The 18,154-nt window shown below is 44.7% G+C and overlaps 1 protein-coding gene across 2 annotated transcripts in view; it reads right to left on the bottom strand.

Moving 5' to 3' along the window:
• Positions 1-15,050, bottom strand: part of OTUD7A (OTU deubiquitinase 7A) — a 305,631-nt gene extending 290,581 nt beyond the window's left edge. For both annotated transcript variants that reach the window (XM_090028797.1, XM_090028798.1), the window contains exon 1: positions 14,858-15,050. The gene's annotated coding sequence lies outside the window, so the exon portion shown is untranslated. The remainder of the gene's footprint in view (positions 1-14,857) is intronic.
• Positions 15,051-18,154: the final 3,104 nt, after the last annotated feature.

Genomic DNA, 18,154 nt, shown 5'->3' with positions numbered 1-18,154 from the left:
AATGCCCTGATGGAAAATATGTAGGAGAAACCAAACAACAACAGTGCACTAGAATGAATGCACACTGAAAAGCTATCAAAGACAAGAATACCCAAATACCTGTGGGGGCACACTTCTCACAAGGCAACCACTCCCTCTCTGATCCCTCAGTTCTAAACCTCAAAGGGAACTTACAAAAATGCCCTCCGTAAAAGAGTCTACAAACTTCTCTTCATAAATCTACTGGATAAAAAAAAAATCACGGACTCAATATAGACACTGGATTTATGACATATTACAACCTGCCTGACATCTCATTTCACCAGGTACCTGCCAGACCTGACCTTTTATACTTTTCTTTCCCCCCTCCCCCAACCCCTTCCTCCCCTCCTTTTCTATCCTTTGTCTTCCTAATTTCCAGCTATTTACTTTTTCACAGACAGCCTCTTTTCTACCTTGGAAAACTACTACAGTAGCCTCCTTTACTTACCTTTGGCTTCTTTTACCCCCTCATTCCTTCCCTCCCCCATCCCTTCCCTGCTCTACCTTTTGTTTTCCTAATTCCCACCTATTTACATTTTCACCATAGGCAGAGGGAAAAATTTGGGTGGGGGAGGAAACTCAGCAGGGGCATGTGCCACCCCCTCAGGTGGGAAAGTCAGCCGGGAAAGGGAAAGGGCTGGGGGGAAAGGGAGTGGAACTGGGCAGGGATCAGAAGGGAGTGGAGTGGAGCTGGGCTTAGGATTGGGATCGGGGCTAGAGTCCTCTGTGCCTATGCGGCCACCCCTTCCCCCACACCTGGGGTCACTGCCTGGGGTCACACATCTGGGGTAACAAATCCACCACCCCCTAGCCCCGGCCCCAGCCCTGGCCAGGGGGACGAGGGGCCTGGAGCCAGGAGCTGGAGCAGACCAAGCCTCAGCTGCACCACTGGGTTGGAGGGAACAGAGCCCCTGGGACCCCAGTGCCCTCCCCGCCCTGAGTCGGAAGAGCCCAGTGCAGCCACAGTCCTAGCCCACAATGGCAGCCTACCCTGCTCCATGTAGACCCGGAGGCATCCCCCCCCATGCCTCCTGGGGTGTATGTAACAGCAGGAGCTGTGCCCCCAGATGAGCTGCTCACGGCTCAGTCCCGCACCCTGCCAGCTGTGCAGTGCTGGCTCCTACCCTAACCCGAGCCCTACTCTTTCCCCACCCCTGCTGCAGCCATCAGAAGCCCTCGGCTAGGCTGCCTTGCAGCCCTACTGCTAGCCTGCATTTGGGAGTTAAGCCCTGTTAACCCCCCCTTCCACCACCTACTATTCTCACTGACATCTTGTCACACTTAGCTTCTTTCATTCCTTGGAGTCTCAGAACAGCAGAGACTTGCTATGCCTGAAGGGTGACTGAACCCAACAGCTTGCACATAACTTTTTTCCAACTACTCAGGTGGTTTAATAAAAAGCATCACATCTATCCAAAGAACCTCCCAGCATATGTCTTTAGACCAACACAGCTACAACTAAAAGCCCATGCTCAACTCAAGGAATATGCTTGTAATGGACCAATTAATTCAGTGTGCGAGGTATATCCCACTAATAGGTCTCAAAACTCTACAAGTGTTCTCATGCCCTAATGGGCCTTCCTCCTCATGTTACTGGGGAGGGCAAGGGAGAGACAGAGGGTATCCATATCACAGCTGGAACAGGGTATTCAGCCACAGGTTTCTCTAGACCTTGCCAGAGCCACTGACTAACACCCAATTTTACTGCTCCATGGTAGCTTAGCTCAAAGACCAAAGAGTCCAAAGGAGGGCCACGTGCATAATTACTGATTAGAGGTCTGGAGAGCAAGTCATACAAAGAGAGGCTGAGATGCATGCAATTGTTCAGCCTGGAGAAGAGAAGACTCAGAGAGGACTTGGTGGCAGCCTATAAGTATATTAGGGGTGTATATCAGGGCCCTGGGGGGGCATCTGTTCACCAAAGCACCCAATGGGAAGACAAGAAACAACAGACATAAACTGATTAAAAACTGCTTCAGATTGGACATAAGGAAAAACTTCTTTAGAATTCAAGTGCCGAGGGTCTGGAACAGACTCCCCCCAGATATGGTACCATCACCCACCCTGGAGATCCTCAAAAAGCATCTTGATGCCCCTTGTTAGGGTCATCTGACCCCAGCAGTCTTTCCTGCCCAAGTGCGGGGGGGGCTGGACCCGATGATCTTGTAAGGTCCCTTCCAGCCCCTAACATCTATGAATCTATAAGTACCCAAGTAAGTTAATACTGACAGAGGACTTTTTCCTCTTTGGGTGAGCCAAATGAAATTGTTAATATCTTACATGTTATAAAGAAAAAATAAATAAACCAAGTACTTTTCACGAAGACTGGCTTCATATTTTATTGCTGCTTATATAAACTGATAACTGAGGCATGAGGAGTTACTAATTCCTTTGTACCCGCAGCTGCACATAAACACAAAAAATAGTCAGATGTTCTCCAAACCCCTCTTTGCACAAAATCTTTAGAGAAATAAAAAGTCTGCTGCCTCTTGCATGGAATTAGAGTAAGGATACATTTCTCAAGGGCTTATACACACTTACTTACTGACAGGAATTTCAGAAAAAAGTAATCTTTCAAGAGAACATGCCCCTCTTCATACACAATTTTTTTTTTCTATTTAAAAAATTAAACAGCATGTGTAAGGCTACAACAAGAACACCAAAGCTTGAGTGACCAGCATTTTCTTCTTAAGAAAATAGCAAATAACTTTCTCCTCTTAACTGAAATGGAAAAAAAAAAAGCTATTTATAATGAACAAACTGAACAGACAAAATACTCTCTCTCTCATACAAGGGCTGTTCAAAAAGTATTGAGATTGAAGGTGCATTTGTGGTACAAAGTATTGGGTGAGGAGCATGGCTTTGCTGAACATGTCTGGGCAGGATGGGACTCCCCTGGACAGGCTTGCAGCTCATCGCGTTTCCCCAGTTTTCTGTGGCCAGCAGTTGAAGTAAGATTGTTTGTGTCTTGTGTCCCTTTTCATTAGGTCAATGTCCAGAACAACCCATGTGCAGTAATTTTTTTTTTAAATGCAAAATCAGGAAAATAGCAAGTGAAATATTTGAATTACTTAAAATAGCACTTGGTGATGACACTATGAGTCATGCAAGAGTTTTTGAATGGTATTGTTAGTTTAGAAAAGGGCGATCATTGATCGAAAGTGATGAGCATTCCCAATAGCCTTCAACATCACAAAATGATGAAAATGTGGCAACAGTTCACAGTTTGGTTCGAAATGATAGGCGACTGACTGTCCAAGAGATAACAGAAGACGCTGGAATTTCTGTTGATTCATGTCATTCAATTCTGGCAATTTGGGAACGAAACGACCAGAAAAACAACCAGAAGAGTGGGTGTCCGACTCTCAAATGCTTCACCATGACAACGTGCCTACCCACTTAGCACAGCTTGTGAAGAAATTTTTAGCCAAATGCCATATCCGACAAGTGCCACAGCCTCCATAGTCACTTGATATGGCCCCATTCAACTTTTTTCTCTCCCCTCAACTAAAGAAAACCTTGAAAGGAAGATTTTGCGACGTAGAGACCATAAAATAAAATGCGACTGAGTAGCTTTTAGCAATTCCACACATTGCTTATCAGAAGTGCTTCAAACAATGGCAGAAAAGTTGTGAGAAGTGTGTGGCTACAGGAGCATACTTCAAAAGAGAGTAAGCCGAAACCCCTGTAAATAAATATTTGGTTTCCTACAGTATCAGTCTTGAGATATATATATATATATATATATATGACAGTTGTTCGAAAAGTATCACAAAGGGCAAAGACACCTGATAAGCATTAAAAGGAAAAGTTTTAAGCATCTTACCAATTGTACATGTTTATGATTATGAGGTGTTCAGACATGAAAATTAACATAAGTCTGGTTGCAGAAGCCAAATATTTGTATTTCCCAGTTAACTCAGGTCAAAGCTACAGTGCCACAGCACTCTCAGAAATGGCATACCTGCTTTCCATGAATTGCTCTTAATATTCTGCATGTCCTTTCATAGGTTACTCAACCTCAGTGCCATACCCAACATGCCAGCCGCCACCACTTCCCCATGCCGCATGTAAAAGAGGACCCCATTGGCCTTCAGGTTGGACACAGTATCTCCCTACAACTCCATGGGGCAAAAATCAGGACACATTTTTAAAAGTTCCCTTCTACAATAAAAGAGGGTTACAATAGTATCTTACAAAGCAAACTGTTGCTCATGAATATTTATGCATTTCTGACTGTATAAAGTACAACTCTACCCTGCCTTTCGCTTTTAATACTGGTCAAACTGGAAACATGTAAAACGGAAATACACTCACCAGATTTTCTGGTATAACTAAACATTTGCTTATCTACTGAGTTTGTAGTACTATGACCACACAAAGATGGCAAGAGAATCGTGTGTCCCAGGGCCAGGAACTGTGGAATACACATTAACAAGTTTCTTGAAAGAAGACCCTCCCAGACAATGGCCAATGAAGACTTAGTGACATACACTGAATCAAAGCCACAATCAAACCTAGGTCCCATGGCAAAGCCATTCCATTGGGTCTCCCAGCTGCAAGTCTTCATGCACAATCTATCAGTCCCTACATATCTCATCCTTCTCTGCAGAGGAATAAGCACTACCCCAGAAAGGAATTACTACCATGATGGTCTTTGAGCAACTTCACCTAAATGAAACAACAACCTCAACCTGCAAACTGTATATGCAGTTTTTCTTTCTTCAAACCACACACCTGACTAGAGAAAGTTGAGATGAATGGTTAGCTGAATCACCCAGTCGTGCGGCGGTTATGTGCAGTTCCGGAACCTCATCCATCTGTGAGTCAGTGCTGGATGACAATAACTTACCTTCCACCGTGTAATACATTGTGTGACACTCTAAATGAGACAACAGGACAAGTAACAGTCTCACTGCAGAAGCTCCGTTTTCTGCTCAGAACCATAACAGCAAATGAAGAGCTCTAGAAATGGTGCCTGAACTGGGCCTCTTACCCCCTTGCTAGGATTACTCATTCCTCTGTCACCGAGAGTGGCTGTTGCAGGGGCTTTTCTGCTAGAGCCAGTTGCCCAGTAAAGACTGGCAGAATATGCCATAGATTTCTTTCTAGCTATATTCTCGCACAGTTTTCTGTGAAATTATGAATGCTGTGGCCACTGGCGATGTGCAGGTGGTGCACCCCCCATGAAAAGGCACCTGTGCATGATAGCCGCTAGGCACCCTTGCTGCTGTCATGCTCCCCACTTGCTGCCCCCCCCAGCTGTTGGGCATGAATCCTTCATGGCCACAGCTAAAGTTTGTGAGATCCTGGTGAAAGAGAAATATCCCCTTTTTGCCATACTCTGATCCATGTTTAAACTATTGGCACGGTTTACATGGATTGAAGTAATCGCTAAAGGCAGTGACTTGAAATAAGTGAAATACTGTAAGTAAAATGTAAAGGACTGAAGTCTTCCCTCAGATTCAGATTTGGTGGTCCCATTTGACTGTAATCAAAGTGACATGCTTTTCTAGGAGCAGAATTAGATCCAGGGTGCTGCAAATGGATCTGCCAAGAACATCTACCTAGCTCTCAAAAGTATGCTCCCCTTTCTACAGAAACCTGTTTTCCCTTCCTTCGAGAAAGTTTAATAGATCACTAGCTCATGTTTTCTATCATAGGACCATTTAATTGTCAGTTTCTAAGAAAAGAGGGTCTGATAAGCATAGCTGTCCTACTATGGATATGTGTATGTGAACTGAAGTATTATGGTCTGTGGAAAGGAAGTCTTTGGAGCAAAGGAAGTATTAGTATAACAAACTGTAAGCAAGTGCAAAACCATAAGATGGTTCTTCCAGCATCTATTTAAAGAAAATTGTTTCTGGTTTTGCCTGAGTGTGTTTGCATGCAAATTTAAAGCAGAGATCTACCTTTCTTCAACAAAGGTGAGAAATGCATATAGCATTAGGATGCCAGAGTATACAAAACAGACGCAAAGGAATAATTCATGTCTTCACTGCATCTGATGACATGAGTGTGGGCTCTCAAGACCTTAAGGTACTGTTTATTTACGTTTCTGATTTAGTTTGTCTGTAATCCTGTGTTCTGAAGTCAGGCAGAGTAACATGGCTAAATACCTATCTCTTCACAAGGACTGGTTATTCACTTTCTACACAGGTGCAGCTGGTCAACAGTTTGGTCTGGGAAATTCCCCATCTTTACACCCTAGCACAAGTAGTGCTTGAAAGACGTGGCCAAATTGAAGGAATTAGTTTAGGCTGATATTATATTTGTAGCTGGAAAATTTAACCTGCCTTTGTGTTAAATTTGGAATGGTAGTAACTCTCCCATGGACCATAATTATTGGTAATATCAAGTGTTTAAATGTCTTGTGCTGGACCCAAGTACTGTCTTATGAAACAGATTCTGAAGATGAATGAGAAGTTGCCTTCTCATTTATGAATCTTCTACTGTTTTATCTTACTGAGCTTTCTTCACAGACATGGGAATTTGACATTCACTTTTTTAATGAACAGTAAGATTCTGTCCTCATCTGACTCCAGGAGCTGGGATTTGAAAGTATGTGAAAGATGGCAAGGCTGGATTATTTAGATTAAATCACAAACTTTGTACAATAGCTTAGATTCTCTGGATCCCATGCTTTTTGAGTTATTTCCATGAAGGATTTCTTTCTCGCTCTCTCACTCTCTCAAAACAAATTCTTTAGGCACCCTTGAAAGCAGAGCAGAAATCCTGATATACATATGAAGAAATGAATTTCAGAGTCAGATCTTTGTTGATGGCTTATACTTCCTGATACTAAAGATAGCTTATATACTAGATCCTTTTGAGCCTATGCCTTTCCTAACAAAGAAGTTTGGTAGTTGCAGGTTTCCTTACAGGAATACAGTATAAGGAAGACCTCGGTATGGTCACCACTTTACTCCTTGTTTGTGCTCTGGTGTTTTCAATATCTGTTCGTCTCTTGATATTGGAGCCTAAAATACAGTGGGGAATAATTATGTGCATTCACAGAGACCACTCTATCCTGAAGGCCCTTGAAACACTTCAGCGACACCTTATCTTAACATGGCCTGTGATCACAGTTGCATTCTCTAGCTCTGAGGGGAAAAACTGAGTTTTTAGCCATGCCAAAATTTAAGTTTTCAGGCATGAAGAGCAGAGGAAGGTATCCATCAGGAACTAAGAAAAAGGTAGACGGAATATAACTGCCTAAGCTAGACTAACCAGAACTCCTGGGTTAGTAATAGGATCCCTGTTCTTGGTGAAGTTCAAGAAGAAACCGATGAAGTCCAAGAACCTTATTTCATGCTTCCTTCAAGTCTTATGGAGAAACATGCACTTCCTGTTTTCAGAATGAAAGTTTTATACCCTTTCTATGTAGCTATGGCAGGAACATCTCTTCGTAGAACAGTGTTCTGGTTATGGGAAAGTACGTATTTGTTTCAAGTTTTCCTGTATATAATGTCCCCTGATTCTTTTGGTTAGTAATTTAGAATGCCTCATTCCATTCCAGTATATGTTTAGTTCACAATTTTGCCAGACTTGTAGACAGTCAGTCACCTAGACTGAGACTTTAGCTAGGGACAGAAGCACATAAACCAGTTTATATGATCAGAAACTAGTTTAAACCTGTAATAGAACAGAAGCTCAGTGCACTTAAACCACTTACAAAATGGCTGAAACTGATTTATGATAAACCTAGTTGCATGTAGTATCAGACTGAACTGATTTAAGTCAAACCAGTTTATGGATCTTCTGTCCCAGACCCCTTCCTGGTTCACGTTAAATCAGAGTACTCCAGCATCCCAGCATGCTTTCCAGCCCTGGGCTGGGCTGGGCTGTCTGCTCCAGAGAAAAGGGCTGGTTCTGCCCCTCTGCTCTCTAGCAAGAGCAAGGGCAGGGGCATAGCCAGACACCGTGTGGCCCCCTAAGGCGAAGGGGGCAAGGGGGCTTAATCCCCCTTCCCTCTCCTCTCCTACCACAGGACTGCAGCTGGGATCTACTAGCCCCAGCCACCATCCCTGCACAAGCTGAGTGTCCCCTGACAGGGGCTGCTGTGCCCCAGCCAGGCAGACCCCAGCTGGGGTCTCTCAGGGAGAGGGGAGGGAATATACCTCATCCCTGCTTCCAGGGGGTCATGCCAAGCTGGTGGTGGCTCCCTGACAGCCCACCCTGGCCTGGGTGCAGGGATCTGGGAGCCATCCGGGTGCACGGGTCCCACGGCCCCAGCCCAAGCTGCAGCTGGCTGGGAAGGGCCCAGCCCCTCCCTCTGCACCTGCCCTCAGCAGCACCCACGGACTGGCCTGGCTCAGCCCCAGCCCCAGCCCCAAGTGAGATGGGCAAATGGTGGGGCTGGGCAAATAGCGAGGCTGGGCCAGGCCAGGCCAGGGAGGCAGGGCCCTTCTCATCTGGTGGTGGGGCTTGGAGTGGGGCCATGGGAGCCGTGCACCTGGATTGCTTCTAGCTTCCTGCACCCAGGCCTTTGAGATTTTTCTGGTGAAAACTGCATTAAGTATGTTACCAGGAATAAGTCCCCCATTACTATACCAATTTACAAGCTGATAAATGTTGGTAAAGCAATTTGCATAAACTCCCACAAACGACTAGTATAGTGTCAGGGAAGTACCCGGGAGTCCATATTAAATTCCCTCTCATTGACCAATACACAGCACTGTTGAACAGACAATTTTGTACCTGTCTGTGATGAAACTTTGTGTATTTTTGCATTAATGAATTACAGTGGGTGTTTACCTTGGGTGAAAGACTCCATTTCTTCTAAAAAAATCCCAATTTTAAAATTAAGAATATAGAGTTGAAACCAATTGTCTAAGCAACAGCAATCTGTCCTACTCCAGCCCTCTCACCCATGTGATTAATAAGTAGGTGACACTGCAAGGACTCGTCTAAACAGAAAAGCTATTTCAAAAGGTGGGGTGAGAGTTTACCAAGTCCCAGCTGCTCTGTACTTACTCTCCCAGGAGATATACTTAGTACACCTTTGTGCAAGATAGCTTACTCCATTTGCAAAGTAGAATAAGTTACCTCATACTTAGAGCTTTTCTACATGGGAACACACAGAACAATCAGTATGAATTAATTTTAAAGTTGATTTAGTTAAACTGCATTTAACTCCTGTGTAGACACATTTATTCAGAAGAAAAATGGTCTTAATCCAATTTAGATTACAGTACTTCTATAAATCAAATAAAGGCAATAAGGATTCTGAATAAGAGTTTCCACACATGGGTTTTATACGGTTTACCTAAAGCCACTTCAAGAAAAAAAAAAATCACAAACTATTTTTTCTTTGAGTGTCGCAGTGTGCACAATCCCTTGAAGTATACAACAATATCCTGAAACTGAAGAAAGAGTAGCTATCATTGTAAAACTCATGTCCTAGCTTTCTTCACAGCAGCTTCCCTGGATAGACAAACCATAAACAATAAATAAATCCTATAATATTCATTCATAGATTTTAAGGCTAGAAGAGACCATATACAATCACCTAGTCTGACCTCCTCCACAACAGAAACCAAAAAGCCTCCCTCACCCAGTAAATTCATGCATCAGGAAGCCCATAGGGACAGTAACTTCTCACATACATTAAGCTGTAAAAAAAGAAAGAAAAAGAAAGCCTTTTTCAAGGAATACCAGAAGAAACCAAAGAAAGCCTTATTCATATACTATTTTACCAGTTTCTACATTATCTCCACCACAGCAGTTAGCCATTTTAATCCCAGGCCTTACAACACCTTTCAGATAACATCACAAAAACAACACAGAAATAAACTGCAACCCCTTGTCATATGCACTAGTAACAGCTTTGCATACCATACCACAGGGGTCACTGAAGGCAACAAAAGTCTTCTCTAAAGTACAATATTCCAGGCATACAGTTACATGGGATAAAGCCAGTTCTGGCAGTGCTCTTTATATTAATTTCAGAAAATTATATTATTTACTGAAATGTAATCACTGTAACACAGAAGAATCAAAGTTTTTTCACGGCTTGTTCACATGCTCTAAAGGTTCTGACCCTTCCTTGATTAACTAGTCAATATGCATGATTAACCAGGAAAATACTACTAGAGATTGCCTATACACTCTATGTTTCCAAGAGAATAGGGAATAAGGAGCACTGCAGATTGCTGAAAATTTTCAAATTAGAGATGGACACAAAAATGACCACCTTAATCTGTAGAGAATGGGTTTTTTCACTGTACACAGGCAGAACAGTATTTAACATCATATTTTAGATACCAATGTCATGAGGACAAAACTTAATTTGACTGATGAAATTTTAAACACCCACTGTGAAATATACTTATTTTACATAAGATTTTGGTAGCTTGGCTTATTCTAATAATACAGTTGATGATTCCTTACGCTGCAGAATTTGAAAATACTTTCAAGAGAATCCTTATGTTTTCGGTATAAAGCAGTCAGGGTGTTACATTACAACATTTCAAAGCATGCCGCCTGCCAGTTTCTTTATAGGTACAGTACAACATCAATAATTAATGATTTTAGGAAAGCTATTTAAACTGAAATACAAATGTAATTGATTTAAACTAAGAAACAGGAAGTGGCATCGTTGTATGCAACACATTTAAAGCAATAAAGACAAGTGAGGTGCATGTCAATAGTCGAGTTTACAACCCAGATTACTAAATCCAACAGATCTGGAGCCAAATATGTGGTGCACAGAAAAAAATCTAGTTTCCAAAAGCAAGTTACATTCATAAAAATGCTTTATTTTATGAGTAGTGGTTCTATGGGAACTATGCTTTCTCTTAATAAATTATACCATGCCTAATGCCAAAGGCTGAAGCTAAATATTTTTCAAAATGACACAGAGTTTAACTCCCAGTCCAGGATTTGGAAACAATTATTCATGTACAGATTTACGGGTCTTCAGATTTGCACTGAATTTTGTGAGAGGGAATGCTACCAAAAAAAACACATAAGGTTCCCTTGGGAAAGTTACTGAAGGTCAAAAAACACTCCATAAATTGTACCAAAAACTATGTATGCAATCTATTTTAAAATAATTTGATCTCCCAGTTTTAGGAAGCAAGGATTACTGTGATTCAGATCCAACTTTGTTACAACATCCTGAACAGTAATAAATTATTTTTTTTCTTATATGACAATAAGCAAGTCCATACGATTAATGAAAATGTGGCTGAATTTAATAAATTCCTTTGCTTTTAAGCTTTGAGGCCTGAATTTGAAGTACTTAGAAAGGTAAATAAAAACACTCTTCAAAATAGCATGTCATTTAAAAAATAACAAAAGAAAAAACACTTAAAGTGAACCCATAACCTAATAATTTGTCCACTGCAAGCAGAAAAGCTTATCCAAGAAATATGTGCAAGGAGAAGTGCTAGTGATAACAACAATGGGCAGATAATATGACAACAAAGTATTGCTTTTGAAAGCCACTGGTATATAATATGAATCTAATGCATGTAGCATTAACTTCAAAATGAAGCATTGAAGGGAAGGCCAGAAACTAAAGGAAACTTCCTTAAAATAAGGCTTGAAACATACAACAGCTTGTTTAGTCCCTTCAAAATGTTTAAAGTTATTGTTATTAAGAGAACAGAAAACAGCACTGTAACCTACCACTTTTGCATATCCAGTATGAAAGCTTAACAAGCTTCCAGGTTTGTTCTTTTGTGATGAGCAAATCTGAAAGATGGTAAAATAAAGAAAACTGCAAGTCGCAGTTAATTTATTATCAACAAATCTTTTCTATTTACAAGAATGTGCTAATCGTTCTGCCACTAAAGTCCAAATTTAATGACTACTCAAGGAACAAACAAATATCTTCTTTGCTAACATCGGACATAACTGTAAGCCACTGTCTTAGCTTGTCTCCCAGCAGGGTGAAATTCACTGCTGTGCAAAGTCTCAGCACAAGGCCTATGCACTATTCAAGTCTCAATTAAAACTCTACTTCAGCTGGTTGAATTTCACCCTTAATGAAAACTGAGGCCCAGATGCTCAGGTGAGGTAAATCAGTATATCTTTATCAAAAATCAATAGAGCAGCACCAGTTACCTTGTCCAGAATGTCCATTGTCTAGTTCTACACACAGAAACAGATTTCTTTGCACAAATATATAACACTAAACTGGCACACACTGGAAGGGATATCAAACTACATTCAAAAGAAGAGACCACCCACACCCTCCTTCACCCCCTTCATTCCTCAATTGTCTGACAGCAAGACTTGATATTTTAAATTTGCTATAACATTTAATTCAGCTTCACATATTATGTTCACAAAAACATTTCATGAAATCCAAATCCTTTGGTTTTTATTTGGGTGTCAGAAAATATCTTAGGGTATGAAAAGAATAACAAACAGAAAAGGACATTGTCAAACAGTTCGTAAAACCTGAGGTCTAGTAGTAACAGTTCTACAAATTCTCTTGTTCTAATCCTTGTTTCGCGGCCTGCGTTCCAGCTCCTCCTCCTCCATCAGCGTACTTTCTGCAGGCCACCAAAATGTAAACTGTTGTGCCCATTGGTCCTGCATAAGTCACCACTTCTGAAGTGATAGTGAGATCACAGAAGATGCATGCCTGAATTCCCCATTTTAAAAAGGCGACATAATCAACATTAGCAAACAAACAAAAAAACATGAAGAACAGTTGCCAACACATTTAAGAAATTAAGATGTCTTTTCACCTACACAGACTTTACACCACAGGACTCTAATCAGACTTATGATATGAAGAACTGCACACTAATAACATTTAAGATAAGTAGCATCTTGGCAAGGAACACATGACATTTTATCAAATCTGAAATATTAGTAATAAAATTAACAAACAAAATCTTATACATGCTTTTTAAAAATAATCATTTTTAAAGACTTCCTAAATTGCATGCAAAAAACAAAAGTTCACAGGGGGATGTATTACAGGATGCATTTCCTATCTTAGGGTTGCGATACACAGCAATCTAAGCACAATGAGTACTAGTCCAGCAACCCTTAGTGGAGTAGATGCATTTGTATTATCTCCTCTCTACCAGAAGGTAGTAACTAAATAAACATGCTTATGGTATCACATGCCATATACAGACAGAAAACCTCTGTGAACCCAATGAACAAGTACAAGATAGCTACTAGCCCACTTGCACCAAAACTGACTTAGAGGTCCAGTCACTGAATGCTTATTCAGTCCTCAGCCCCTCTGCTAAGACTATCAACAACAGCACCGTGCGCGCGAGCTTGGCTGGCATCTTTGGTGATATAGGTGTGGGCCCACTAGAAAGTGAAATGTGACACTCAATTCATTCTACACATACCACAGATCACGACTTTCAGCCTTAGTTCAGTAGTTCAGATTCAGCTAAGGCTTGGATGAGCTGAAAGCATCTATACCACAGTCCCCACCACAAACCACTTTTTTCAGTATGAATACTTCATTATGGTTAGGAGAACAACAAGTTATTTTTGCCATTTTATACATAACGCATTATTAGCTTATTACAGATGATGGCTGCGATGCTTGTGCCATATGACACTTTGAACAGCCATCATTTTATATGCAAATTAAGCCACTGTATAGAGCACTAAGACTCTCATGGACAATTTTCATGATACTGCAGTATTTCATGTAAAAGCGAGCTTCAAGAAAATGTTATTTCATGTTCACAGTACAAGAGGCCTTCTCCCACTTGCACTTCGGTGTCATTGTTCAATACACTGTCCTACATCAGGGCCTTACCCTATGGGCGGGATGCAACTGTAATATCACATGACCTGGAGGGAGACAGGTGATGATGGACCATGTGATAGTTTCTTTGCGCTTTATCCTATGCTTAGATACACAAGTGTTATAATTTTACTGGCTTACCTCAGTGGTTGTTTCACATGTGTATCTGAGCACAGATTTGGGGTCTCTCTCTTAAGAATCACCAGCAGATCTTTTAAAACCTCCTCATGTATGAGAAAATGCTGCTTTACATTTCTCTAGCGCTTGGTGCCAAAGAGCTCAAACCGCCCGCTTTACTCATATTCAATTTATGCCACATCAACCTTTTCCAGATTCAATGTCAACTCCACGGACTGAGCTGACGTACAACCTGCGCTGTTTATAAGTTAGGATGATTTCAAGAAGAAAACTTCCTCCTCCCAGACATTGCGGTTTCTTTTGGAAACAGCGCGCTGACTGTGGACCAAGGTTAGCGCTGGCTTCGAACACTGCACAGCACCTTGGGTCCAGCAACGTCTTCGCAATCGCTCCCAGCTAACCAGGCTAACCTGATCATCAGGGTCAAACACCTGCCTCAGCCAGTGAAGGTCAAACTACAAGTGGGAAAGGCTGCATCTCTGATCCTCTTTCAGTGACTCCCAGCGGGGGGGGCCTGGCACCGGCAGTTTGGGGAAGGATGACATCACTGACGTCCCCCCGGTTTCCAGGGGCCTTCGAGGGCCAGGGCGCGGGGTGATGCCCCGTCCTGGCGGGCCCGGCAGCGGGCGAGGCGGGCGCCGAGGGGGCGCAGGAGGTTATGTAAGGCGCTGCCCGCCTGCGGCACCGGCCGGGGCCGCCCGCACCTGCCGCCGCCGCCGCTGCCCGGGCTGTGCCGGCGCGGAGCCGCCGGGGCTTCTGCAATGCAGACTCGGCGGCCCGGGGGGATGGGGCGCGGGAGCGGCCTGCTCTCCGGCCCGGCCCGGCCCGGCCCCGCTGCGCCTCCGCACCCGCACCCGCAGCCCCGGGCCTGCCCGCGGGAGGGAGCGCGGCGGCCGGGCCGGGCCGGGCCGGGCCGAGCGCACCTGTCCGGCCCCGTCCGGGGCGGCAGCAGCCTCCTACCTGCTCCGCGGCGCCGCCGCCGCCGCCGCCGCCGCCGCTACCCGAGCTCCATTCTCCTCCCGGGGCCGGGAGGAGAGGCTCGGCCCGGTCCGGTCCGGTCCAGCCGCCGCCGCCGCCCGGAGCAGCAGCTGCTTCGCTCCTGCCGCCGCTGCGGGAGCCTCGCCGAGAGACCGACCCGCTGCCGCCGCCGCCGCCTTCCCATGAAGTCACCGGCTGCAAGGCCCACCCCCTCTGCCGCTCCTCCCCGCGCCCGCCCGGGGCTCCCCTGCGGCCCCCGCTCCCGGACCTCCCCCACCCTCAGTCTTCCCAGCCGGGAAAGGGGCAGAAGGGCAGCCGGCGGCCAAGGCTCCGCTAGGGGAGGTCGAGTCCGCCCCCGCCCTGCCGGGAGCCAGCCCGAAGGCACCATTTCTCAAGTCTGGGCACTGCTTTTGCCCTGGTGATGTGGTAGTGCCCACCTGGGAGCCCAAGGGAACTCCCCATCTTCCCTTTCATCCTGCCCCAGGCCCTCTGCCAAAGGAGTGTTTCCCCGCAGGAGCTCAGTGGTATTCACTTGAGGTGACGTGACACAACCTGCAATCCCGCAGGTGAGCTGCTGCTGGCAGAGATGCCAGGGAGCCGGGGGCTCTTCCCTCCATTGCTGGAGACCAATTTTTCCCACAGGACAAAATAGGAGAGAAAATGACCCTGAAAGAGTCCTGCTTCTAGACCTGAGCATTATTCCCACTCTCACTTATGGCCAGCAATAGAAACAAAGGATGTGGAGGAGGGGAAGGAAAGGCCACAGCAGTCTTTCCTGCCCAAGTTCAGGGGGACTGGACCCGACGATCTGTATGGCCCCTTCCAGCCCCTAAAAGCTATGAAACTATGAAAAGGAAGACTCCTAATGCTGGGGCAGGGAAGGGAAGGATGACACACCTTTGCCCAGGATAAATTGAAAGACTAGTGCTTGACACTATCTGGGAATTCCTCCTTTAGTTATTGAGGAGGACTTGTAAGAAGTGACAGAAGCATCACCAAGACTTTTCAAGGGATTCACTCGGTGCAAATGGTCCTGAAAGGCTTTAAACCAACACTGTAAGTGAGGAACAAGCCTCTGAATATTGGCACATGTATGAAGAAAACCTTTTTGCAGGTGCCATTTTTTAAGGTTTAATAGTAACATGAAAATCAGTTCTCTGCTTCATCCAAGTAAAGCTCGCCTTTGAAGAACAGTTGGCCGTAGCTACTAGGAACACCTGGAGCAAAAATGGGAATCAGGGCAGCTCAAAGGTTCCCTGAGTGAGCTTGTTGTTCAAGTAAGCATAAACTTGTTTTCCTCGTCTTCCTGGGAATGCTGCCACTACCACTAGACGTGGTAAAGATTCCCAAGACGTTGATAACTGTTAGGCAGGGCTGTACAGAAAACCAGAAGGCTCCTGCGAGCAGAGTAGACTGAAATAAAAAATTATCCATACTAGGCATTGGGAGCTTCCAGCCAGGAGGGAAAGATGGTAGTGTGGAAAAGGGTACTCAAGGTGCAGGCTAACAGATTACGATGGGCAAAAGATTCCAGTCTCCAGCTCACACATCCTGCGTGCAATGCATGGAGAGAGCCATTCCAAGAAGAACAAGTGGCTTTCTTCACTCCAGCTTTGCATTTGTTAACCATCAGCCTACAAGCGACAAGCTAACATATCTAACACGTGCGTTATTTTGATTGAGATTTCGTCAATAGATGGCATGCTGTGATAGTGATCGTATAACCAATGGGAATTATTCACTGTGCATTAAATATACATTTTACTTGGAATGGCTTAATTCTAGAGTGCAATTTGAATTCTTAAAAAAAAAAATCAAAGCTGTTATGCTTGGAAGGAAAACAAATGTAGCTGGATAAAAAAAATGTGCTGCTAAATAATATAGCTGATGTAAGTCCACAGGACACTAGGCACTGCATTTACATTTCCAGATATACATCAAGAATGCATACTTAGCCAAACACAGGAAAATGTAATGGCTATACCACAGCTGTCCAAGTTCAGACAAGGCCAGCTGAGAATGGACAGAGAAAAGAACATGGTGTCCAAGGAGCTGGTGCAATTGTTGAACTCTGGATTCCAAAATATAGCAATACCAAGGCAATGATTTTCCACTGCGTAACATTTTATACTGTCCCTCATAAGTGTTAAAGTGGATGCAAAACACTACTGCTATTTTGAAAGTACTTTAAAGCCTACTTTGCATAGGTGTAAATACACAAGATGCAAAAAACAGTGGAGAAAAAGCCTAATCTCTGATTTCATCTGCAGTTTTGTTTTTGTTTTTGTTTTAAACAGCATGGTAAGAGCAATAGCAACTATAGGGAAAATAGTGACAAGATGTTCACAACCTGGCTTGAGGAGAGAGAGGGGGAAGAGGACATCTAATTCTGACACAGCCCCACATTAGCATTAGTTTGGGCACCTTTAGACATCAATTGAAGCCCATGATGCCACAGCTATGCTGCCTTCTGTGCCACTCAGGACCATGAGTAAGTACTTGGATGGCTAGACTATGCTGAGGCTTCACTAATATTGGTGTCCAAACCAGCTAGATTAGAACAACTTCAGACACATCTACCCATGCTCAAATCACACCTCTGACTGCCATGTAGGGATAGCCTTGGCCTGGGAGCACATGGCTGCCCCGCACCAGAACCGCAGGTAAGTGGAGAGGGAGAAGGGTAGATGGGACCCCGGGCAGGGAAGGAGCGGAGCAGGGGAAGCGGCCCCCTGACCAGCGCCCCACGCTGTAGCTGCTCGCAGCCCATGTGGGGCTGCCTGTGCCTGCTCCGGAAAGCCCGGGTGGGCTGCAAGTGCCTGCAGCAGGGAGTGCCAGCCACGGGGTGGGGGAGGGGCCGCTTTTCCCCTTGCGCGCAGCTTTTCCCTGGGCTCCTTCCCTGTGCGGAGAAAAGCAGCCCCTCACTGACCCCGTGGCTGGCACTCCCTGCTGCAGGTGCTCGCAGCCCATGCGGAGCTGTCCGGAGCAGGCACAGGCAGCCCCAGGCCCGCTGCGAGTGGCTGAAGCATGGAGCGGCAGGAGAGAGGCTGCTTCTCCCCTCCCCTCCCACATTCAGCACCACCTTGTAACCCGGCCCCGCTGGCAGCGGGGCTGGGTTACAAGCTTGTGCGAAGCACAGGGAAGAGCGGCCCCTGGCTCACCGTGTGCCTGGTACCCTGCGCTGTAGCTGCTTGCAGCCCACCTGGGACTGCTCCAGACAGCCCCACATGGGCTGCGAGTGGCTGCAGCAGGCAGCACTAGCCATGGGGTGGGCGAGGG

Source organism: Crocodylus siamensis, chromosome 15 (assembly GCF_052110815.1).
Source record: "Crocodylus siamensis isolate JL-2025a chromosome 15, ASM5211081v1, whole genome shotgun sequence".
NCBI classification, from domain to species: Eukaryota; Metazoa; Chordata; order Crocodylia; family Crocodylidae; genus Crocodylus; species Crocodylus siamensis.
Note: the sequence above shows the minus strand (reverse complement) of the source record. Positions and strands in the feature narration are given on the sequence as shown.